We start from the raw sequence: 25,376 nt of genomic DNA, 5'->3' as shown, positions 1-25,376 counted from the left end.
GAGGCTGGGTACGCTGATGATTTTCTGACAGCTTCCAGAACCCGAGGCTCTGTTAAAGATAGGAGGTGAATGCCGAATGTTTTTCCCGTAGAGGGTGGTGAAGGGAAGTTTACTCCCTGTTAATACGTGGCTCCTGATGCCAGTGACTACACTCCTTCAGCTGCCAGAGCCCAAGGGGGCCCAGAAAAGGGCTCCGACTTAGTTCTCCATGCTCCCCAGCCCTGAGAATTGCTGAGGACCTTCAGGATATATTTATTGAAGTTCAAATGGAAACTCATTTAACGGGCCCCACAGGGTTACCAGGTGCACTTGTGCATGGATCTAAGTCATCACCCTTGGAGTTGTGCCCAACCAGAGAGGCATATGCAACAGCCCTGGGGTCATGCAGGGGAGCTAGGTGGCAGACCAGCATGTCCCCATAGAGTGGCCTTATGGGGAGGTTTTGCCACAGGCTGGGCTCCATCACCAGTATCAGAGGTTTGGCCACCTCATTTGTGAGGAGGATAGAGGCCTCTCTTGGGGAAGGACCCACCGTAGCCATGCTCACAGAGGCTGCAGTAATTACAAATGAGAACTAAACCAGCCACTCAGGAGGACAACCAGGGTTGGGACACGTTCTCTCTGGACAATGCTGAGACAGGCATAGTGGACACTCACCCCGTGATGTTCCCAGCTCTGTGATCGATAAGCAACATTTCAAAGTCCCGGTTATTCCTGACTCCTGCAGGGCTGGAGGCAGTCTCTTAGATGATTCGCACCTCTTGCTTTGATCCTCTGTGTGGAAGTTTTACAGTTTAACTCACAGGGTAGCAACCTGAATCCAAATGATTTGGGTGGCTCTGAGGGACTCAGTTCATCCCAGCCTCCAAGTATACTGAGGCTTGCCAGCATCCCTACCAGCTCCACTGCTCACCAACCCGTGAACACATCACATTCTTCCACCGTTGCGTGTATTTACCGATGTTATACCCCGCATCCGGCCACTGCATCCCCTGCAAGTCCCGCTTCCTTCAAGAAGCCTTTCCTGACCATCCTCCCCCTTACTGATCTCTGGTCCTCTGAAACTCTACAGTACTTAGAGATAATGGAACATAATTTAGCCCTTAATTGGATATTGGCTAGTATTGATCTCTGTCACTTCCCGTGTGTTCTACTTCACCAACTAGACTCTAAGCCATTTCAGACCACAAAATGTATTTCACATTTCTTCAGCCTCCTCCATCATGTCTAGCACATTGAGAACATTTGGAGGTATCGGGTAAAAAGATGCACATTAAATAATTTTTGCTTCTCCAAATTCCACCATATTTTCTATGTGTCTCAAATGCCCTCCTCCATGAGAGTTTCCCCAGCCGTTTGGGTTCACACCGATTTCTTCTGCCCTTCCTGACCACCCTGTATTGTCTGAGCCATGCGTTTTGTCACTCAGTTCTGTTCTGTCTAAATGTATCCTCTGCTTTAAGGTTTGAGAGTCCTGTCTGCACAATTGTATTCAGGGTTCGGGCGATGTCAGCTCCAGACTGAGGTGGCACATCAAGGCCTATATTAGGATCTGACCCACGCAAGTCTCAGCCAATGTCCGTTGCTGCTCTGAAGGTTGCCCTCCCCAGCCTCTCTACTCTTACCTATCGAGGAGCAGCCTTCAGCATCAGATAAACCTGGACCTGATTCCCGGAGCTGTCACTTATGAGGTGTCCCTCCAGGCAACACCACGCCTGAGTTCTGTAGGCCTCCATTTCCTCATCTATAATATGGAGAGGCAGAGTAAACCCGTCACACAGAGCTATCACGAGCCTTCAGCGCCATCATCCAACACAAGGCACATAGAACAGAAGAGCAGGGTCTTTGGGAATCAGACCACGTGACCTTGACCAAAAGACTTTATTCCCTAACCTGCAGTTTCCTTGTCTGTATAACAGAGATTGTCGTGGGAACCTCATGGGCTTCTTGTGGGGATGATACCAGATGATATTAGATGCTTATATGTTATTATTATAATTAGTAGTCATAGTTTTTAAAAACTGTTATCACAGTAAGTGGCACATGGAAAGTGCTTAATAACTGTTATCTTCCTCATATGAGGGGCTTATGATCGCCTTGTTTCTTTCCCAGTTATCACTGTAGGTCCACTGGCCCCTTTTTCCACATATGCCACCCACCCAGCTCAAATCAGGGCTTGCAGTCTCGTCGACTCTTTTCCCTGTCCACCAAGGCAGTCCTGGGAAAGCAGAGGCTCAGCATCTCCAGCTGCACAGCTTTCTCTTGGCCGCCACCACAAGTTACCCTGTATCTCTAACTCCTTAATCCTACAGAAGAGCTGTGATAAATTCTTACTCGAGGCTGGCATGTAACAATTTGTAGCGTAATAAAATCTGCAAGATTCTTCCCTTAGCAGAAATTTTGACAACAGCTCTTTACCCAAAGGACAGCGCAGAGGATGCCTATGCTAAGGAAAAATGAGCTCTCCCGGAGAAAATCGCTCTCCACCACACAATGTGCCGGATGATCAGCATTTTCAGGAGCTTGGCTTGGCGTTTCGAATCCTGTGGCCGCCGACTGTTTCGTGTATAGGCCGTCAGCCCATCCTGATTGTGCAGGATGATCCAGGTAATTCCTGGAGAATAGCAACCTTCCACCCTTTGGTCCTGCACTAATGCTAGAAGGTTCTCTGACCTCTCAGTCCTTCATCACCTACAGCCGCCACTGGAAGCTACAAAGTCAGGCTCTGCACTCGGAGCCCTGGCCAAGCTGAGACCTTTAGTGCGTTTAACTTCTGAAATTCTCCCTTTGGTTTCTGTCACTTGTGGTGTATTACTTAGTTACTATCCATACCGCTTGGGTAGTGATTTTTTTTTCCTTTTTTCTCCCCAAAGCCCCCTGGCACACAGTTGTATATTCTTAGTTGTGGGTCCTTCCGGTTGTGGGATGTGGGACACTGCCTCAGCGTGACTCAATGAGCGGTGTCATGTCCGCGCCCAGGATTCGAACCGACGAAACCCTGGGCCGCCTGCAGCAGAGCGCACAAACCTAACCACTCAGCCACGGGGCTGGCACCCTTGGGTAGTGATTTTCACGCAACTAAGCGGGTTCCACAATTCACTCCTGTTTTTCTGTAACGATGAAGAGACCCACTGTATTCCCGCTTAACCACGTTGGCTTAAATTTGCGGACTGCCTCCAGGTGAAAGGAGAGGGTATAAATAGGCAGCGTTGCTATTGTTCATTTTTACTGTGGCTCATTCTGCCCATTTAATGTTTGGATTTCAGAAAAGCAGGAGCTTTTAATTGTGTCAAGGGCAGGGCCAGGAAATTGCAAAGGAGCCATGATGATTTAGGGGGAAGAAGCAAGTCCAGATGAACCGAGAGATGGTTCTAGAAGCTTCACCATAACTAAGCATAATGTGCTACAAACCCAGAAGGAAGGACTAATGAAGAAAAGCAGCACAAACAATTGAAGCCACGACTAGCTGCTAAAGGAAAGGAGGGATAAAGAGAATGTTAAAATCACTGATAACTCTCAAATGCATTTACACTTGCCTATGAAATGCAGCCATGCCCAGAAGCACATACGTAGGTCCTCAGAGTCGCAGATGAGATTTGTTGCTTCAAGAGGCTCCCTGCTGACCAGTAATATATCACCAACCCAGAACTGGTCTTGGAAGAGGGGTGGATGAGAATGATTCAGGAGGTCTGAAGTGGGAGCCCCATTCTGAATTTTAACAGACACCCCAGGAGGCTCTGATGCCCGTGGTTTACAGACCACTCTTTGAGAAACTCTGGAGTAGATGACTACAGGATTTTTCAGCTGTGTGTATTATACACACAATCTCTAAACGTTCGGGTCTTTGTATATCTTATGCATTCATTGCCTGTGTGTACATACGCAGGGAGAGACTATACACCATCTGTCTCTCTGCTCTATGTATGGATTCCACATGTGGCTCATTTATCATAAAACAATTGAATTTTATAAGTTTCAGTAAAATCAAATAAATATAGTGTATGGATTTGAGTATTTTCTTTCCTTACTGAGTCCAGAAAACGAATTTAATTTAGAAAGGATGACGGGAATCGCAAACACAGCCCCACGTCTCTGAGAATGAAACAGACGTGTCTGTGTGCTTGGCTTCAGAGACCATTTCAAACCAACTTGGGGATCTTGTCGTGGCTATTCTGATGGCTTCTCTTTCTTTCCAGCCTCAAACCTGGGGTTTGACCTCCCAAGTCAGATGCCTTGTGGATGTGCAGGCCCTGGGAGGCTGTGACTGCCCTCCTCAAGTGGAAATGAATTTTTTCTCCTAGTTAATCACTCACCTTCAGGGATGGCAAAGAAGGTTCAGCTCAGGGGCTGATTCAGAGCGTTTTGCAGAAGTTGCCCAAAGGAGTGGGTAGAGAAGGATTTTGAGGCTCTATATGGGCTCCAGATGAAGGAGTGTGACCTAAGTCCCTATGGGGTAGAATTGGATCACTTTTCTGTCACCTATTTGGCAGTCCAGCCCTGGGTTTTCTTTTTAAAGATCTACTCTTTTTATACATATTTTTAGAACTAGAAGAGAACTTAGAGATTTAGTAGATAATGGTTAGAACGTCGCTCTCCTGACTCCAAATTCCATGTTCTTCCCAATAACTCGGTTCACAAGCATTACCCAGACTACTGGGGATAGAGACTGTAGAAGGCTGCAAAATGTCACCCCCCCTGAGATCCATCCTTCCAGGCGGCCTCATATTTGTAGCAGAGGCCTTTTCTGTCTAATCCAGACAAGCTTCACTAAGGGTAGTGATTTGGGGCTGAATATGAGAAAATAGTAATCCCAAACCATGCTATTGGGGGTTCCTGGGGGAGGACAGGCCTTACCTACCCCAGCATCCTTATTTCTGAGTGGCATTTTCAAGTCTTTGGTACCTTATCAGAGATGCTCTGCACTGGTTGGATTCTTCCACCTCCTAACTCAAGGTATAGATTTGTCAATTTGCTGGTTCTAAGGCTATGTATGCTCATGAATCTACAACAAACAGCCTGTGAAGTAGATGCCTCTGCCTCTTCCTCCAGTTGGGAGGAACCCAGTGAAGACAGTTTCCCAAGAGTTCTTGCTGTTCACTATTATGATTCATTGACTTAATTGGGGGGTGGGGTAGAAAGAGTGAATAAAATGGAAATAAACATTATGCACACCCAGCATTTAACTTCTTTGATTTCAGACAGGCTGACTGAGTAGTCAGAATCCAGGGGATATGAGTGGAAGGTAGCATGAAAGACTGAAGGAAGGGAAGCTAGTTATAAATGGATGAAGCTGAGAGAAGCAATGAGCTATTGGGTAGTAATACTGTCCTCGTAGCATTTCCATTGCATTATCTTACTGTAAAGAAGAATCAATAAAAAGATGATGCTCAAGGTTTTCAATTTAGTGAATCTCATCTAGGACCAAATACATCTGACAATAGCCTGACTTTTTAAAATGCAAACACTGTGCTCAGATTTATTAATTTTTATGTTATGAATATTTAAATAAGCCTATCCCAATGGAATCATTTTACATCGAGCTCATGCACTTACATTTTTAATGAAATGAGTAGTCAACCATTAAAAATAAAATATTGATGTGAATTGTTAGACTAATTGATTGAGGAAGAAAGTTATTATGCAAGCAATCAGAGATTTAAGAAAAATGAAGAGAACTCAAACCACCCAATTATTGTCGGCCCTTGGCATTAAGACTCTGTCGAATATCTCTCTCTTTTTTTTTTTTTATGAACAATCGCTTTTTAAAATGTCTAAAGAAAATTATCGTTGTAAATCAAGCCTCAGGTAGAAAAAGTGAGTCAAAAGGTAATATGATCTTCAGAAGCAGAACTTAACTGCTTAGTTCCTGCTACAAAATATGGAGATGGGGAATGGGGGTAATTTTCTTTGTAATGCAGGCTCCAAAGCTGCTTTTTCCTGGATTCTGTATAAAAAACAGCAACACAAACTGAAGATACATCTCCTCTGCATTTCAAGACACCTGTGCTCTTATCAAGATGTGAGTAAATATAATTTTTCAAGTCGCTTTAAAGATTACTAGATTAAAGACCTTTTGAAGGTCTTTTAAGTGGAAGAATTATTGTTTAAAGCAAACCCTGGCATTCCTTCTTGCAAGTATGATTTTCTGTGTTTGGTTGTCTTAAAGTGAGGCACACTTTTCTTTGAATTGAAGGTTTAGGCATAACTAATGAAGACTGCTTAGCTCTCAAATTCTTTTTAGCAGCTGCATCTATAAAGGAAGAGCACAAATTTCACTGCCACTCCACATGGTTGGCTGGCCAATGAATTCCTAACTTCTGCTCAGTTAGGAGTGAGCTGATAAAGGCAAAAAGAGCTATAACCTATTCAAGAGAAGACTGAGCTCAGATTTCTTTCCAAATACCTCTCACATAGGTGTTTGATGAGCAAGGCATGTATTGAGTCAACAACAGGAGGCCCTGTTATGTCGCATGGTAGGTGCCAGAGGCTCCAAGAACAAGAAAAGACGGGAGAAAGTGAGTTGCTGGTGTGTTGTAGACAGGAATAGAGAGACTAGAGGAATAAGAGAATGGAGAATATTGGAGAGAAAATGGTTAAAGTGAAGCACTAGGGAGGGGAAGCAGAGGGGGTCAGGGGATGTGGGAGGAGCCAGATTTATGGAGAGCAAAAACAGTGGACCAAGTGAGCAAGGAAATATCCAGAGTCTGGCAACTGGTGTCATTTAGTGCAGTGCTTCTCAAGCATACCAGTCCCCTGGGGAGCTTGTTAAAATGCAGATTCAGAGTCAGTAGATCTGGGCAGGGCTGCAATTCTGCATCTCTACCAAGCTCCCAGAAGATGCCAATGCAGCTAGTCCACACCACACTTTGAGTAGCAAGATTAGAGGACCGCGCTTTCATCTGTTGGAATGTGAAGAATGTCCATACCGATGAATGAATTATTTATTAAGAGCCCATTGTGTACCTAGCAATCTGCTAAGTACACTGAAGAGTTTAAAAGAAGATGAGAACCCCTGGTGCAGGAACTTAGAGTCTTACAGAGGAGATAAGACATGCAAACACAAACCCACTAGAGGAAAAGAGAAGAGACTGTGTATCTGAGAGTGTACGTGGGGCCGGAAGTCTTCAGGAAGAGAGAGGGATCTGTCTAAGCATGATGGAGCTCAGACAGGCAAAAAGGAGAGGGCGGGACCTTACAGTGAGATGGACACAGAGGGGAAGTGTGTGGAATGCAGGCGCAAAGAACTACAGAGACCTCTGTGGGGCAACCCCATACAGTGACCTTCTCTGGGGTTGAAAAGGCTGAATGTTATGCTGGATCTGAGTTCAGCTGAAAAGGCAGGTGTGTCTCCTGAGCCCCCAGCACCTTACTGGATTCAGTAATGATCATTCAGTAAGTGAGTGACTCATTGTCAGAGCTTTCAACGAACCACAGAGCAGCCAGCATGCATATACTAATACCCCCTGCCACAGGTATTCAGGTTCCGAAGATGAAAAAAAAAAAGGATTCTCACTGTAACAATGGAGAAAAACATAAATCATGACTGTGGCATGATGACCTATTTAAGATATTCATTTCTTATTTGCTTTTGCTGCTGAACAGAACAAAAAATATTAGAGAGAACATTTTCCTTCTTGCTCCCTCCTTAGAAAAACAACCACGCATTTGTGTTAAGGTTCAGACTCTCTGGGTTTCCGAGGCCTGGCAGAAGCAAACCTTGCCCATCTTTGGGAAGATTGGATCCGCTCTAGGTTATGCAGGAATTGCCAAAGGAGGAGAATGTCCCACACCCACATGTCCCAGAGCTAAATCACATTGGCCTCATTAAGTAACATGGGGATAAACACAGGTGTCTTGGTAACTCAGTCAGGGCCAGGAGCAGTGAGTATGTCTAGGGAAGAGGAGATGGCTTCACCCAGGAAGGACTGACATTTGGGCTGAGCCTTGAAGAATGGGGGGGAAGCTACCAGGTGACACAGAGTTCAGGTCTTCTAGAAGGAGGCAGCAGCTCAAGCAGAGGCATGGTGAAAGCCCTGTGTTAAGAGAATGATGTGCTATGGATTTTAGTTGAAACCTTGGGCCCGTGAGGGGTTGTAATGGGAAGTGAGCATGGAAAAGTTGACCGAGGCCAAGCTAAGGGAGATCTTGGACACCAGGTAGAAGAGTGTAGGCCTCATCTGTGTTGGTCAGTGGCGTCTATTCATGACTCTCCCATCTTACTTGGATAAAATATGATTGTACACACATAATACTGGCAGTCGGTGTTGGGTCATGGTTAGGAAAGCAATGATATCGTCACCCAAACTTCCATTAGAAATCTTTGTCTTCATTCAGCTTTTTCCTGAATTATGTGATGATGAAGGAGTATGAAACTGGGACGAGTAAACCACAGATGATTTCTGGCTTCCTTACTAACTTGCTGTCTAATTTTTCTCAAGAGGCAACTTCTCCAAACCTCAGTTTCCCCTGCTGCCCTGGGAGTAAAGCTCATTCTGGCACAGCAAACTTAGCAGTTCTCACGATGAAGGTTCTTGAGAACTTCCTGTGTGCTAGTCACGCGCCTTGTCTACCTAAGCCCCAACCACCCCATGAAATAGGCTCTGTTATCAGCCCTTTCACAGTTGAAGAAACCAGTGGATTTAAGTAATTGACCTAAGGACACGCATGACTAATAATTAGCAAAGCTTCTATTCAAACCCAAGTCCGTCTGATTCCAAACTCAACCTATACTCCATTTGGCAACACCCCACTCCCCCAAGATGGCATTTCCAACAATCACCATTTCAAAGAAAACTTCAAACTCAAAATTGTTTCAAAGTACCCTTAAGATGTTACCTTATAATCCTCACGCTGCTGGGAAGGAATACAGAATCATCTAAAGCTGGACTGCAAAGAGCGTATAAACCACTGGGTTCCTGCTTCTCTCCTTACACAGGAGAAGACTGGTATGCAGCCAGGCTGTGGCACTCACTCAAAGTCACACAGCTTGTCCTAGTAATTTCCTATTATATTTTAATGTTTCAAGCACAGTGCGTTGAATAGGGCCTCTGATAAATACAGCTTAGGATTTTTTGCACTTACTCATTTTCTATCCTTATAGTTGAGAGCCATTCTCTTCACTTGGAGTTTTCTCATGATTAAGATGGGTATACTCTTTAAGAGAAAAAAATGGTGATATTAAGCATAAAATACGCTCGAAAAATTAAGACCAAAACAGTATCAAGAGTCTTAAAACTATTTATACTCTTTTGTTTAGTAATTCACTTCTTGGAATGCCTTTTAAGGAAATAATCTGAAATTCACAGAGATATATGGACGTGAATGTTCATCTCAGCATCACTTATAAAAAATTTTTAAAAATAATAATAAAACTAGAAACAACCTAACTGATCAACCTCAGGACAATGCCCACAATATAGAACATTATGAAGCCATTAAAATTTGTTTATAAATGACTTCAATGACATGAGGAAATGCTAATTACATAATCTTAAGTGAGAAAAAAGGATGAAATAACATAAATAGCATGATCTCAACAATGTAAAAAGCTGCATAGAAAGTAGAGAATACACCAAGATTCTATGGGAATTTCTCTATGGAAGGGGCAGAAGTATAGGATTAAGAATAATTTTACCTCGGGTCAGCCCGGTGGCATAGCAGTTAAGTTTGCGCACTCCACTTTGATGGCCCAGGGTTCACAGGCATGGACCTATATACACTGCTCATGAAGCTATGCTGTGATGGCATCCCACATCCAAAAAAAGGAAATGGAGGAAGATTGGCACAGATGTTAGCTCCGGCACAATCTTCCTCTCTAAAAAAAAGAGAATAATGTTACCCTATCTTGTTCTCTAAACTTATCATAATTTTCTAAATTTTATATTAGAAAATGAGTTCCCTTTATAATCAAGAAATAAACTTTTTCTAAAAAGCATGGAATATCTTGAATAAGTAGCAAAGAGGATCTCTCATGAAATACTTGTTTTATTTTTCATTTGTAGCTGTCATCCTACATTGACATAAAGCTGTATATTATGACGCAGAATAGACAAGATAGGGGCCAGCCTGGTGGTACAGCAGTTAAGTGCAGATGTTCCACTCTGGCGGCCCGGGGTTCGCTGGTTCAGATCCCGGGTGTGGACATGGCACTGCTTGTCAAGCCACGCTGTGGTAGCTGTCCCAGATATAAAGTACAGGAAGATGGGCACTGATGTGAGCTCAGGGCCAGTCTTCCTCAGCAAAAAGAGGAGGATTGGCAGCAGATGTTAGCTCAGGGCTAATCTTCCTCAAAAAAAGAAAAAAAGAGAGAAGAGACAAGATAGTTTCAGGAACACCAGGAATCGGTTGTGAAGGCCCTTTTCAGAGTGTGGCTCAGAAAAAAGAAACCTGTCTTCTGAGGTGAAAGATCTGGATTCATGGGACTGCAGAAGTAGTTTACAATGTGAAGGGACAAGACAGGAGAGAGGGACAGGCAACAGGAAAGTAGCTTGCCTTAAGATAAAGTGATTCTCATGGGAGAAATAAAAGACATTCAAAGAACCACCCATCGCTCTGAGAGGAAACTCAGAGATGAACCGATCAACTCCCTCATTTTTTTCCAGCTTTACTGAGATATAATTGACATATAATATGGTGTAAGTTCAAGGTGCACAGCGTGTTGATTTGATACATTGGTATATTACAAAATGATTACTGCCATAGCATTAGCTAACACCTCTATCCTGTCAAGTCCCTCACGCTATAGATGAGAAAACGGAATCCAAGAAGATTGAGTGACTCTGTGAAGATCACACAGTGGGTGACCAAGACCCCCAGACCTTAGTCCAGTTTGTTTCCACTGTCAATGCTGCCTCCCAAGCTTTAAAACAAATGCCTAGGCACTTTAAATAGGCATCTGGAGGTTGTTATTATAATGGAAACTCTGAGTTGCCACTGTTCCTCTACATGATCCCAGCCACAAGCCTGAAATACCAGACACTGCCAGTGCCAGCTGAAATCACACTTCTGCCACTCTTGGCCAATTTCTTTCTGAAATGGTTAGATCCCTGATCCAGAGGTCAGTGGAGTGTCTGGCCAGGATCTGTGGAGGTAATCTGGATTTCTGGACTTCATGAAGGTGAATGAGAGAATGCCACACAGTGAGCATCCCATTTTCAGAAACTTGGTTCAGCGCCCGGCTACACTGGGAATGTTCCTAGCCCACTTTGCGGAAATTACTCAACTCTTTCCTGGCCTTAGGAATAGACCACGAAGAGATGGTTGCGCTCAAAAATAGAGCAGTAAGGAGAAGTTGGGATCTATGATGATAGCAAGGAGCCCCACTGAGCAGAACAAACCTCTAGACACAGTGCAGAAAATCCTATTAGGGTGGAACCGTTGGGTGTGGTAATCAGTGGGGAAAATTGGCTGGAGATGGAATCTAGCTCCCTCCCTCCGATTGGTAGAAGTGGAGACCCACCTTATTCCTCCCAGGATAGTGGAAGTGCCTTAAGCTTTCTAAGCTGGCACACACCTGAGACTGGTGGGAGTGGTGATGTCAACATCGGACTCTTGCACTTTCTGCACTGAACCCTGTCCTGCCCTGTCTTGCCTGCGGATGCGCCTACCTCGGTCTGGTTCTGTTGGTGCCCGGGATCCCAAAACAGCAGTGGCAACGCCTATAAGCAATGTCATATTGGTGAAGACAACAGCACAGGTGTGTTGACAGTGACCAAAAGGAGCAGGGAGGCGTCTCTTTCAAGGCTTGAGGTACAGAGTAACCTAATGGTGATAATAGAGGTCACCAATGTGTTCAGCTACTAGGAGGAGAATTTGAGTGTTGCTTTCATGTTCTGTCTGAGCAATGGAAAGGAACAGAGCTAAAGGATTGCAACAATTATACTGGGGAATACTCACAATAACACCTAACAGGGATTTATAAGAATTCACTACAGTAACAAAAATTAATTCAGTATGTCTTACATGGCATTTATTATACAGGTTACACATATGTAGCCCATATGTGGAGGATTAAGCATCATATAAGAAAAGATAAGGTTTCTGCTCTCAGGGGCTTTCAGTCCAAGGAAAGATAGAGAACAGTTATTTGTAAGTGTGATGGATAGTACAATGGGGAAGTACAGGGCACCCTAAGATCACATAACAATATATATGAACTTAGGGGAGCGATCAAGGTTAAATGAGATACCATGTATAAAGTGCTTAGCATGGTCCCTGGCATAGATTAAGCGCTGGATAAATTGTAGCTGTTGTTTTGTTATTACTAATGGCCTGAAAACATGCTTCAAGGAGACAACAGCATTTTTGGACTTGTGAATTGGAAAGGAAAGTCTGTGATCCACATGCCATTCATTCATTCATTTGTTCATTTAATACACTTTTTTTTTTAGCTTGTATGTGTAAGATGCTGTACTCAGTGATAGAGATACAAAAATAGGTAAGAGTCTCTACCCTCAAGGGGCTCAAATTCGAATAGGGAAGAAGAACATAAACAAATAATTGCAAAATGTGTAATAAGAAATATATTGCATAACACAAAGATCAGCGAGTCCAATTCTACCTCTCAGGGTCCAAGAAGCCTTCACTGCATAAAGGAAGAGAGTTGAGTCTAGAAGGGTAAATAATTGTTCTCCTGGGGCCCTTGCTTTCTTCCCAGTTCTCTCCTGGGTGTGGAGAGCTTGGCAAGGTGACTTTTCTATTCTTGTGTTCCTATTTCCACGTTTGACATCTCAGTCCAATCAGCTGATGCACTGAGGAAAAAAAAAGTTGGAAAGCGTTCACTGCCAGGCTATAGCTACAGAATTTTTGGCCAGAAGAACAAATTCAGAACATGCACATTTCTTATAGAGGAATTCACTTCCACAATAACCATAAAATGGTCCATCTCCACAAGAACTATAACTCAAAAAAAATGTGTGATTCGATCAAAGTTTCAGCAAATACTCCAATTATCTGGCTATTCGTGAAGCTGAGAGATTTCTGTCTCCTGATCCCTGTGACAGTTGACAACTGTTTGTAAGAGAATGCGCCCTGGCCTCACAGAGCACATTTTCCAAGCTGTCATCGTTAGGCAGAATTCTGCACTCTGACGGCCTGGGCACAGAGCCTCAGCATCCTGGTGGCAGAGTTCGTCTAAAGTGTCTCACAAGGGAGTAAAGGAGAAAAGAATCAACACTTAAGGAAAATTCCATAGTTCTCCTCAGACAGGGAACGTGACGGTTTTGTTCCTTTAAGCCTGTCTGTGCCTGAGAGACTGAGGCTGTCCCCGCTCTGCAGCCTCTTCTCTGCCAGGAGCTTGGGCCAAGTCAGAGGCAAAGTGCAGACTCGGCGAGTTGACTGAAGGCCCAGAGAAGCACAGAGCCATCTGACACCTTCGCATGGGTGCCTGCATGGACCGCTCATGTGAAGAACCAAGTAATTGGGTCTGTCAGGCCCACGCCTGTGGAGCGTTCTCTCATCTCTGACCCAGTCACCCCACACAGCAGAAGGAAAAGCTAGTTCCTGCTACTTCTAGCTGGTGCAGCAATCAATTGGAGAAGAGTCCAACTTGTCTCTTTTCTAATTCACATCCAAAGCAAACAAGCAGACAAACACAACTCTAGCAAGATAGGAGAAAGAGAAAGAGCTTGTTCCTAAAGGGAAGCAGAATGGTCAGAACAGCTATTCCATGAGTATTTCTCTCTCAGCTTTCTGAATCTTGACCAGCTCTGTGCCATGCCCTCTCCCTTCCACCCCAGGATCTGTGCTTCAGAGAGAAAGCCCATACACCAGGCAAAGGAAACTAGATGGGCAATGTTTCTTTTCAAATCATAAGAATACTTGTGAGCCTGATCAATCTGTGAAATGTCAATTTCATAAACCAAACTATCTGATATTTCATATGCTCACACTCTGACCCAGAGAAAGAAGAGTCCAGAAGAATCTGCTCTAAGAAAGCCCATCTCTGCAGATGGACTCGGCATGCTTAGGGGACGCAACGTGTCCACCATAAGATGCTCCAAAAGTCAGAAGCAGTCAAAGTAGAGAAGGACGGATAATCCTGGGGAAAAAAATCTCTTACCTTAAATGCTTCCTCTTTCAAGGAAGTTCTGCATTGTGGCTACAACACAGAACATGAGGAGCACCCCATTTAACTATTTATTCCCATCTTTGGCTTAATGGCTCCCCAAGAAGTGAAGACTCAGAGAGAAAATTATAGGCAAAGCCCCTCTGAAAATTTCACGCAGAGCCAGAAAAGCTGGTAGATTCAGGAAGGATTTTTATCAAGATATTAACAGTGGTTATCTCCAAGTTGCAGGATTATATGGATTTTTCCTTTCCTTTTTATATTTTTCTTGATGGTTTGAAATTTTTCTTTATAACCAAGTTGAACTATGTTACAATCAGAAATAAAATAAGATACACCTATGACCATGGTTTACTCCTCCTTCCGGAGACCTCAGTAAAATAACAACGTGGGAATAAACTCGTAACAGTCAAGGTAATTGGAGAAGACAGTGGAGGAGAGATCCCAATACATTTTCAGAAAAAGTAAAGAAAATAAACGCCTGTTGATGGATAATCAGATCAAGGAAGCCATATTCTAGAATGGTGGTAAGAGGGGCGAGGTTGTAGAGATTTTCTGCAGATGAATTGACCAGTTGGTGGCGCCCCACACTCTCCTCACCCATCCTGGAGTTTGGAGCCTTGGCAGCTAAACCTCCAGGCAAAAATCAGAGCTCCCTTCTCTGCAGATGTTGAACGTCCTTTCTGAGAATCAGGGCGTCTAGACTTCGGTGTAGCCAACTCCTCCCCACCCCCACACACACACACTTTTGACTTCAAGAGTTTTCTAGCCAGACTCCTCTTTCTGCTCACACCAAAGTGAAGCCTGCCCACTAACAAGCCCCATCAAACAGTGGCATGGTACTGGGGCATGGGGGAGTGTCATGAATGGAATCCATTTACCCTGAGGGCACAGCACATGCTTCATGACATTGAGCCCATAGTATAATTCTAGCTCAGTGCTATCTCAATATTTATGGAAAATATTGATTAATGTATGTACCAATAATTTCAGTTTATATTAACATAAAGTTTATTGGGTTCCAGCTTTGAAAATCAGCCTAATAGAACACAGAAGACTGAAATATGGTTAGAGAAAAAAAATGTAATATGATCAACTCTGACAATGTAAAAACAAATTCCACATGTTAGAAAATGAGAAGGATATGGGGAGAAGAAGGGTGGAGCACTCATATCTTAATCTAATTTATTTGGAAATCAAGAGGCACTTTCTATGTAAATCGATACAGCCATTGTGGAAAATAGTATGGAGGTTCCTCAAAAATTAAAAATAGAACTACCATGTGATCCAGCACTCCCGCTACTGGGTATGTATCTAAAGGAAACAAAATCACTATCTTGAAGAGATACCTGAACTCTGTGCTCATTGCAGCATTATTCATAATAATCAAGACATGGAAACAACCTAAGAGTTCACCGACAGGTGAATGGATAGAGAAGATGTGGTGCATGTATATAATGGAATAATCTTCAGCCATTAAAAAAAGAAAATTCTGCCATTTGCAGCATCATGAATGAAACTCGAGGATATTAAATGAAATAAGTGAGACAGAGAAAGACAAATACCACATGGTATCACTTATATGTGGAATCTTAAAAAAAAAGCTAAGTTCATAGAAGCAGAGATTAGAATGGTGAGTGCTGGTTGCCAGGGGTTGGTGGGTTGAGAAAATGTCTAGATGTTGGCCCAACGGTAATAAACTTTCAATTTTAAGATAAACAAGTTCTGAGGATCTAATGTATAGCATGGTGATGATAGTTAACAATGCTGTATTGTGTACTTGAAAGTTGCTAAGAGAGTAGAACTCAAATGTTCTCATTACACAAAAAAACTAACTATAAGAGGTGATGGATGTGTTAACTAACCTTACTGTGGTCAATATTTCATAATATATATATGAACCAAATCATTATGTTGTACACATTAACTTTACACAACGCTATTTGTCTATTATATCTCAATGAAGCTGGAAAAAAAAAGAAGCAGTTTCTAAGGGTGATGGAATATGAAAATATATGTTTACATTCTCCAAAAGGACAAAGGAAATAAATAGTAGAACAAAAATAATTGTCAAAAATTGGGAAGAGGAGAAGAGGGGAGGAAAAAGTGAGTTAAATCCTTTGAGTGACTAGACAATGTCTTGGATTAGTAAGTCAAGAAATAGTATATAAATTATTTAGAGTCAGGTTGGTAACCACGAGAATGAGGAGCAGAAAGCATTTACCTCCAACAACTAGGGCTGAGCATGGGGAAGGGTGGGTGGGCAACTGTAGTTTTTCATTATAATTCTTTCTGTTGGTTTCTTTTGTTTTCTGTCTTTTTTTTCAATGTTCATGATAAACATGAGGAAGGGGAGGAAGGAAGAAAGGGAGGGAGGGAGGGAGAGAGAGGAAGGAAGGAAGGAAGAAGGAAAAGAAGCAAATGCCAAATGCCATCAAGAGATTACCTCTTACTATAGCTAACCACTGATGTTCTGTCAATGCCAGCCAGCACGGGGTGTTAGATGGTATAAAATCAGTATGATTGGTTGGTTTTTCCATCTCCTTCTGAAAAGGACTTGACTCTCTGACAGTCACCACTTTTGAGTTGAGGCACAAGGTACGGCAGCACCTACGTACGATGAGATCTTGTGCCTTGGACTGGCTCACTGCCTCTCCTGGTTGGTCATTGACTGTCAGCCTCTTCTTGACCCTGCCTCCTACAGACTCACCCAGCCTGGACTCGGGACTCTGCCTGGACCTTCAGCTTCTGGCCTTGTTTACCTCCACACCAGGCTCCTCATCCTGGCTTTGTCTCTCCTCATTCTGGCCGGTTGATCCAAGGTTGATCCATAACCTCCAGGCCCAATGAGCATAAGAGAAGAGAGAATTCTTGTTTAGCATGGACTTCCTAGAAGATGGGTGACCGAAGGACACTCCCTAGCAAGGAATCCTGTGCACTAGAACCAAGAATCACGCAATGAATAATGGATACAACATGGGCTTTGGGGCCAAACTGAGCTGCTCAAGTCCTGGATCTGCTGCTAATTGTGTCACCTTGGCCAGAATACTTAAGTTCTCTGAGCTTCTTTTCCTTATCTGTAAAGTGAGGATACTACCATCTCTTGCATACATGGTTTTATCAGGAGCATTAAATGAGACCTTGTATATCAAAGGCCAAGCATACTCCTGACTTTGCAGTAGGTGCACAACATTAGATTCCCTCCCACCTCCATTTCCCCCATCTTCCTTCTTCCCTTTCTTTAGTTTGTATAAAGGTGGACACAAAGTGAAAAACAATGAAATACTTTGCAGGTGGTCACATCGAAGGTTAGGCAATGCTAGAGCTGCTAATAATTCTACTGCTTTGCTGTGAGTATTACAGGCTCATTTTCCTTGGGAAAAAGTCTCTCTTGCAGGTAGCTTGCCTCTAAGATAGAGGAGTCACTGGGACCACAAGGATCCATTAGGACTTAGGGCCATAAAAATTTTAAATATTAGAATTGGTAGGACCTTAGAGTTTATCCGGTGACCAGCCATCATTTACAAAGAATTTGAGACCCAGATAAGTTAAGTTGCCTGGTTCAATGTCACACACCAGATCTACTAAAGTCCCGTGCACTGCTTTTCTGAAATGAAAGGTACCCAGAGAAGGTTGTTGTGTTTTATGTCAAAAAAATATACGTTATGCCATAAAATACGGTCTTGACTACGTTCTGTATGAAAAAAGATGCATGATGAAAAACTCTAAACTCAAAAGAAGGCAGGCATTTTAAAAGTGTGTGTGTGTTTTTTTTTTATGTGAATACACTGAATGACACTGTAGTTAAATGCCACAATACATTAAAGGAAAATTTTCCTGGGCATCAAAACCACTGATAGATGGTGAGTTTGTTAAAGACTGTCTACTGAATGCAACAGACATGATATATCCCAAACAGAAGCAACCAGAAGTCCTGTCGCTTAGTGTTGTAAAAATATGGCTAAGAATCTACAGCACAAATTATACAAGAAAGTTAAATAATTTCTAGTGTTTTAGCTGATGAGTTAGCACATATATACTACATATACTAGACAGCGTATATATCTTTTTTCATGGAGTTGATTAGGATTCATGGCTAGAAGGTTGCTGGGATATGATACCGTTATGGTGGACATAATTATCAGGAAATGACTTATTTTTGGGTGCCAGGCTAATCTTGATAGTTTGAAGGTAGACTAGTCAACATTAATCTGCCTGCTTACATGTTGTGATCTGTGATCTGATTGGCGTTAATGTCAGACTTATTGTGAACTTAGTAAGGCAACATGAATAAAGACATAGAACTTATGCCTCTTCATTACTTTAATCACCACCAATAGCTTAGTAGTAAAAGGTTAGGACTAGAAAATGTCAGGGATGTAGTAAATAACACCAGCACTGGATATGCTTCTGTGGCTTCAACTGCTGATAGGCAATGATTTGTGTGACCCTACTGAGGCACGGATGTCATATTCTGCTGTATTTCATGGAGTTTGGCTGGATCAGTTTAAGCGGTTTTGGGTTGGGAACAGTTTTTTGTATTGTTGAAAGAAACCGACTTGTTCATATGATCCAAGGAAAAATCTCCATCCAACTCAGAAAAACTAGACCACTGAAACACTTGGAATCTTTCTTTTCAAGAGTGTCCGTGAGTTATGGATCTATACACTGTAGCTAAAAAATGTAAGATCAATTCACTCATTTCTAAAAAAACTACCACTGAGAACCTCATTTTGTTGGGAATAATCCGGTTTAACTACAGTGGAATGAGCTTTCCAGAAATAAAAGTAATAGCCTGAACTTCTTTCTCAAAACTGTAGATTTGAAGACTGAACTCCTACAAGTGTATTTCAGACTTAATCACAATGAAATAACACTGCTGTTTACTTTTCTCGATTAATCTTAATAGAAGAAAGGAAGCACTATAAATTAACATTATTGAATTTTAGGGCAAAATAGTACTGAAAACTAAACATGATACGATTGATGTATCAGAATTCTAACAGTGCACATATTCTTTTCATGCTCAGAACACAAAATGGAACACTAGACATTTTGGTACAGAAGACAAGGTGTCAGTTTTCCATTTTCACATTAAAGAAGAAAAGAATTACAAACATTTGTTTTGATTTATTATTAAACATCTCTAGGTCTCAATTTGTATTTTTATAAATATAAAATGTAATCAATATTACACACACATATATATATAACCTGCTCGCATTAAAGTTAAACATTTGTAAAGCCGGTGTACTGATTTTTTCTTAAATCCAGTCCATGCCACTCATTTCTGCACCTGCCTGCTCTATCGGCACGCATCTGTCAGCTTCGGAACCTCAGGGTAGACTGCCTTCTGCAGAGCATGTGGCTGATGCTGGAGATGGAATACCGGAGTTCAGGAGCAGAGCACTACTTGGCCTGGGCAGAAACTCAGGGCATTGCCACTGCATGGGCAAGCATCTATGGACTGTGCCACGTGAAGCTTTGTCTACAATACTGCGTGGCATGGACGTGGAGAAACTGGAGTTGACCAGTAAGAGTTTTTGGTTCCGCCTGTGCCTGGATTTGAAACCAGGACTGAGCATCAGCACTTTTGGACTGAGCTAGCCCTGAGACATAGGAATACTTTTTGAATGAGAAATAGAGGCCCTCAAGAGGGTGATACTTGACTTCCTACTAATAGGACAAATTAGGGCCTAAGTGATTGATTGAAATAATAAAAGATTAATTTATATTTTTGTTTTTAGTAGATCTTGAGTACATAGAATTAGATTAATCATAACTCTTGATTTGTGGCACATTCTCATCATTGGCCCCTGCATGGTCTTCTTTTAGTGTCTGAGTGAATGCGTTTATGCAATTATTCAGAGCTATGAAAGCATTCATACTCTGAGTTCTGTATTGAAGAATACTGAACATGGCAATGAACCCTGCTCAGATGAGATCTAAGAGAAGAGAAGAAAAAGGAGTGAAGACGGGACAACCAACATTTAGTGAGCATCTACTCCTTACCATGCACTATGCTGGACACTTTGCAAACATTATTTATTTGATTCTCCCAAGGGCGTCCCTAGCAAGCCAAGGGCTCCCCATCCTTCCTGCCTGTGGTTCTTTCCCATTACTGCAATCTGACGGGTCACAAATAGAACCCCTGTGAGTGACAAGTACATTTCAGTGCAATATTCTCAGGTGGTTGAGTGGTTGGGTGCTGGGTGCTTTTCCATTTTCACAGCTGAACTTTAAAATCTCATTAAAACAGCGTTTTGTTGCCATTTGCTGAGTTCAAATCAACAGTGATTCAGCAAATAGGCAGACACAGCAAGTTATCTCTCCTGGCAGGTGTAATAAGGGGCCTGCATGGTATATGACTGAGAGAGAAAAAAGCAGTTTCAGAGCTAAAGCATTGTGAGCCCCTTTGTAAGCATTGTCTCCTATAAACCTTAGCTGATCTTTATATGTGAATGACTTTGAAAGAAAAAGAAGGCTCTTTCTTCTCCCCCATCCTTGGCAGTGTTTGCACTGGCAGAAGTATTGGACGGGTGCATTGCCAAGAAGTTTGGAAATGTCTGTTAGTGTCTGATGCAACCTGATGTCCTGAATAACATTAATTTTAAAAAAAGAAGTTTCTGGACTAGAAAGAGTCTTTCTTAGACTTAGAGCTGATCTAAATCCCCTAGCTGGCTCTTACCTAGACTGTTAAAAGTTTTTCTTAGTAACCGGCTGGAAGAATCATGAGGAAATACTGCAGTGGCTCCATATTTGTTGCTTGTCTACTACGGGCTAGACAAGTGGCTGGTGCTGCTGAGTCAGACGGGGCCCAGCCCTCAAGTGGCTCTCAGGCTAAAGTCAGAAGAAGGGCAGGGCTCCGAAAATTGTAACTCAAGGTTGAAAGAAAGAAGGGCCATAAGAAGTGCTAGGCAGGGAGGGGTGAGTCCTGAGAAAGGAGCTAAAGATCCACGCGCTCTTTCAGATAAGACTTGCAGATTCCGAACTAGAGCGTGCAAAAGGACCTCTGTGACCTCTGTGACAGTGAAGAAGAAAGGACAGGGCAGCTGCTGGGGTCAAGACGGGAAGACGTTGACTTGCATGAAGATGCGTGGAGAAGACTTCCTTAGGTTTGAGCCACTTCAAGAGGAAATAGGAGGAAACATCAAGGCCGCCTATAAGGAGAGCAAGACTTTACTCCTGCAGCCCCCTCAGGACTGTGGATGCCCCTCCCTGACCTTGACCCCTCCCTTCGTGTCTCATTCTGCATCCTCAGGGCTCTCAGGCTCTGACTTAGTCAACAGGGACCCCCTCTTGCCTGTCTTCCTCCTTTTCCCTTCTCTGTTCTTCCTCCTTTGGGGCTTGGTCTCTGCACAGTGGGGACTAAATTACTAAATGACCAGAATGACTAAATTCGTGACTGAACCGATTGGCTCCTTAGAGGCCCATCTCTAAGAGCAGCATTCTCTGACTCCATAGCAGGCCAGTAGGAAGATATTTGAAGACCTGGAATTGTAAGTTCTTAGAAAAGCCCCAAAGGCACCGAGTCCAACCTCCTACCGTTTGTACCCAAACTTCCTAAATCATCCACCTTGGCAGCTTCTGATCTCTCTGCCTGTAGGTAACTCGAGACCAGTGGCCATGGGTGCCTTTATGACAGGTCTCCACCTTGGTAGCATTCAGGAGGATTAAGGGCTAGATTAAGGGCTAATTTAAGGGCACAAAGCCCCTCTTCAGCCCTGGGGCAGCAGGGGGGTCCCAGGGTCGGGAAGACCTTGGTCAAGCGCAGCAAGGAGAACAAGCAGCTACTCAGCCTGGCTGGCTGTTTATGTCGGGGACACAGGGCTCCACACCAGCTGCCGCTGCCCGCCCGGGCCTGTGGCTGCTGACAGCCGGGGCTGGATAATGTGGGCATTCATTGCCTCCAGCTGCTCCTCACAGGGTAGGCTCACCGAGGGTGCAGAGGGGAGTGAATGAAATGGGGGAGCCAAAGCAGAAGGGAGAAAGCAGCCATTTGTATGAGTGCCATGCAACTGCAGGGCCACCATCAGCCTGGGGAGTTGGGACCTTGCTGCAGGGGAATGTGAACTTTGTTGCTTGTCCCGCCTGAGTCTGTAATGAGGCTAAGTAAACACGTCTAGCATTTCCAAATACTCTGCACGATTTTCTCCCCAATGAGCTGCCTGCTGAGAAAGGGCGGACAGACCCAATCCTCCCAAATCAGTTTGGATGCAATTCAATTTTTTTTCTCCCTGGGAAGATAAACTGGGTCAGTCATTTTCTCCGTGATCCACTGATAAGAGTCCCAGATGGGACTTAGGGGACCTCGGGTCTACTCCCAGCCTGTCCACCATGTCCATGACCTCGGAGTAGTTAGGTAACTGTTCCAGGCTTCTATATCCTCCTCTTTAAAATGGACATCACAACAACTCTCCTACCTACTTCACAGGGTGGCTGACAGGACAAAATGAGAAAACAACCATAAATCATATTATACACAAGAGACCAATAAGACCAAGGGGTGGGCAAGCTTGTCCACAAAGGGCCAGGTAGTAAATATTTTAGGCCTTGTGTATCCCATAAGGTCTCTGTGGCACGTTCTTCTTTGTGGGTTGTTTTTACAACGCTTTAAAAGTGTAAAAATCATTCTCAGCTCATGGGCCACATGAAAACAAGCCCTAGGTGGCATTTGGCCCACGGGTTGCGGTTTGCCAACCTCTACTAGAGACAAACCACAGGAGATGGTTGGACGGAGGATCAGCCTCCAGTGGTTGTGATAAGTCTAAATGTAAATAAGCATTAATAAATAAATGATATATGGACAGTGTATGAATATAAACGAATATACATATCCATGGTATTTTCTGACTTGTGTCCCCCACTGGTGAAATTACTTGAATCCCAGCCCACAGGCCATCTTGTTCAGATGCTCCTAGACTATCTTGCCATTTGCTGAGCTCTTCACTGCCTAAGCTAGAGCATCCGTGCTGACTGGATCTGTGGTCTTAAACTGGAGGCCAGCCTTCAGCCTCAATTAGGCTGCTTGTCGTGCCTAAGAGGTTCATTGGGCCCTCATAATAACGGCAGCAGACCATCCTGCCTCCCTAGCCAGTACTGCCTGGGCATAGCTCCTGTAGGGAGAATGGGATGAAGGCCTTTATTTGGGGGCCACTCCTGCTCAGGTAAGAAACAATTAATGTTATATATGGCAATTAGCTCACAAACAGTTCGTTGGGGACAGTGTGCGTTTAAATTTTGTCACTAGTTCTCCCATAATACCTTAGTGAGGTAAGCTGGCTTTATCACTGTCATTTGCAAAGAGGAGAATTGTGATGAAGAATATTTAAACATAGTACTCAAGACTCTAAAGTCAACTCCCATGATTGAGTGGAGCAATGGTTCCTGGCTCCTTCTGTCTCTGATGAGGAGTTAGATAACTGCTTCCCTTGTATGTTTCTCTCTTCTTTCCCATCCTCCCTCCTGTGTGAAGCTATTAGAAGAGCCGCAGAATGAAGCCTGGATGAGAAGAGCAGAGAGCAAAGAATGTTTGCTTCATCCTCTTCCCTTCCAAAGTATTTCCAAGGGGAAATGGCAGATGAACAACACTTTTCTAGACTGGAATGATGAAAACAGCCAGATTTCAGATATACCCGTGCAAGAGGCAGTGCTGACCTCATGAATCTTGCTTTTGCTGGTACTGTGTGGAACTATGATGAAATGAATGCAGTCTTTCAGAGCCAGGTTCCTAGATAGCAACCACCTCGTACCTTCTTTTGACAGAGGGGAAGATGGAGAGCCAGAAAGGGTGTGAGCTTTTCAAGAAGATGGCTGGAGTTCAGAGCTGAGACCAGCAGTTCAGTCTCTGACTTGGATCCAGTCCATTGTCTACCACACTCTGCTGTCTCCCAGGGTGTCAGCTGCCCCACACAGCTACACTTTGTGTTTGTCATTTCATTTTTATGATCTCAAGAAGTCTTTTCCCACTTCAGATGAAGATCTCTGTCATTTCTAATTCAACACAATGTTTTCTCTCTGAATGATTATTTCCCTTTGTTAGCACATAGGGCTAAAAGCTCAACACTGCTGTTTGAGCATGGCACAGAGTAGAGCTCTATTCTGCAGAGGAAAGCTCTAGTCTTCAAACACAGGCCACCTCAAACACGGACCAAGGATGTTATAAATGCCTGGCCCTGGTCACAAGAGGGAAAGTGTAGATGGCTCAGGGTAAGTCCATCATCCCTCTTGGGCAAAACTACCCAAGGTACCCATTGTAGAGATGGTGATGTCTGCATCATTTTCATGTATGAAGGAAAATCCTTTAGAAATGAAAAGCTAGCCAAGGTCAGTGCCTGGCAATCATTAGGGACAATTAAGGTTGATTAAATGAACGAAATCTCTTCAAAGGAGATTTTTAAGGTGAAGCTTCTTAGGAGAGGAGCTAGACAAGCTAATGAACCTAAACAGTGAATAGCTTATTTTGGAACACTGTAAAAACATTAATTTCTTAATGAAAGCATAATAAAGAGAGAAAGTAGATGGCAGTGTCCCCCACCTGCAAACTATGGAGATAAAGAAATGAAAAATTCTTACTCTCCAATTTGGGATTCATTGTACTACATGCATCTGAAATTGTGCTGTATTTCAAAACTTTAATTTTTTACTAAAGTTTGGGTTGATTGACTTTTGATAGGTGAGAGGCATCCTGATCTCATCAAGAAGGTTTCCCAATGACCATTGATCCCAGACACGGAGTTGAGCCCTTGTCAGCTTTAGTCCTAACACCAGACATTCTTGAACTTTACACTCTGGGGAGGGGCTCTTCCTGCTGTCTTAAGGCTGTGGCCATCGGTCTGGGGCCTCCTGAGTGGAACAGGCCATCATCTTCATAGGGGCCCTGAGAAGGGAGAGACATCCGTGGGTAGCACATCCAGGGAAGGGAAGGTATGCCAGGCCTGCCAACTCTCACAGGCAAAGTTATTTCTTTGTTCTCCTGTAAGTTCTCATACAAACTTCTATGACGATGTATACGACTCTCCAAGAGTTATTTATTAATGTGTTTACCTCCTCCACTGGTCTGTCAGCTCCTCATCCATAGGGGCTGTGACTACCTATATTACCCTCCACCTAGCCCAGTGCTGGGCTATAGTGGTCTCTAAAAAATGTTGAGCAAAGGAAGGACTGACGTGGACCTAGCTCTCACAAGCCTTTGATGGCCCAGCAAAACGATTCAATCTCAGCTATCCTTGGTGGTGTCCACTGTGCGGTATTCAAAATTATCCGTTAGGATACAGGGAGAAAATATTAAAACTCCTATTTATCTTTACGT

General features: G+C 43.3%; 1 long non-coding RNA gene across 1 annotated transcript; it reads right to left on the bottom strand.

The window, feature by feature from the left end:
- Positions 1-679: 679 nt before the first annotated feature.
- Positions 680-23,533, bottom strand: LOC139042298 (uncharacterized). The gene is made up of 5 exons (XR_011498862.1): positions 16,512-23,533; positions 9,635-9,814; positions 9,082-9,153; positions 1,626-1,744; positions 680-772 (listed from the first exon to the last, which is right to left on the bottom strand). It is a non-coding gene; the product is annotated as an uncharacterized lncRNA (long non-coding RNA).
- Between the last annotated feature and the right edge of the window lie 1,843 nt (positions 23,534-25,376).

Source organism: Equus asinus, chromosome 27 (assembly GCF_041296235.1).
Source record: "Equus asinus isolate D_3611 breed Donkey chromosome 27, EquAss-T2T_v2, whole genome shotgun sequence".
NCBI lineage: Eukaryota > Metazoa > Chordata > Mammalia > Perissodactyla > Equidae > Equus > Equus asinus.
This window is presented reverse-complemented; position numbering and strand designations above follow the sequence as displayed.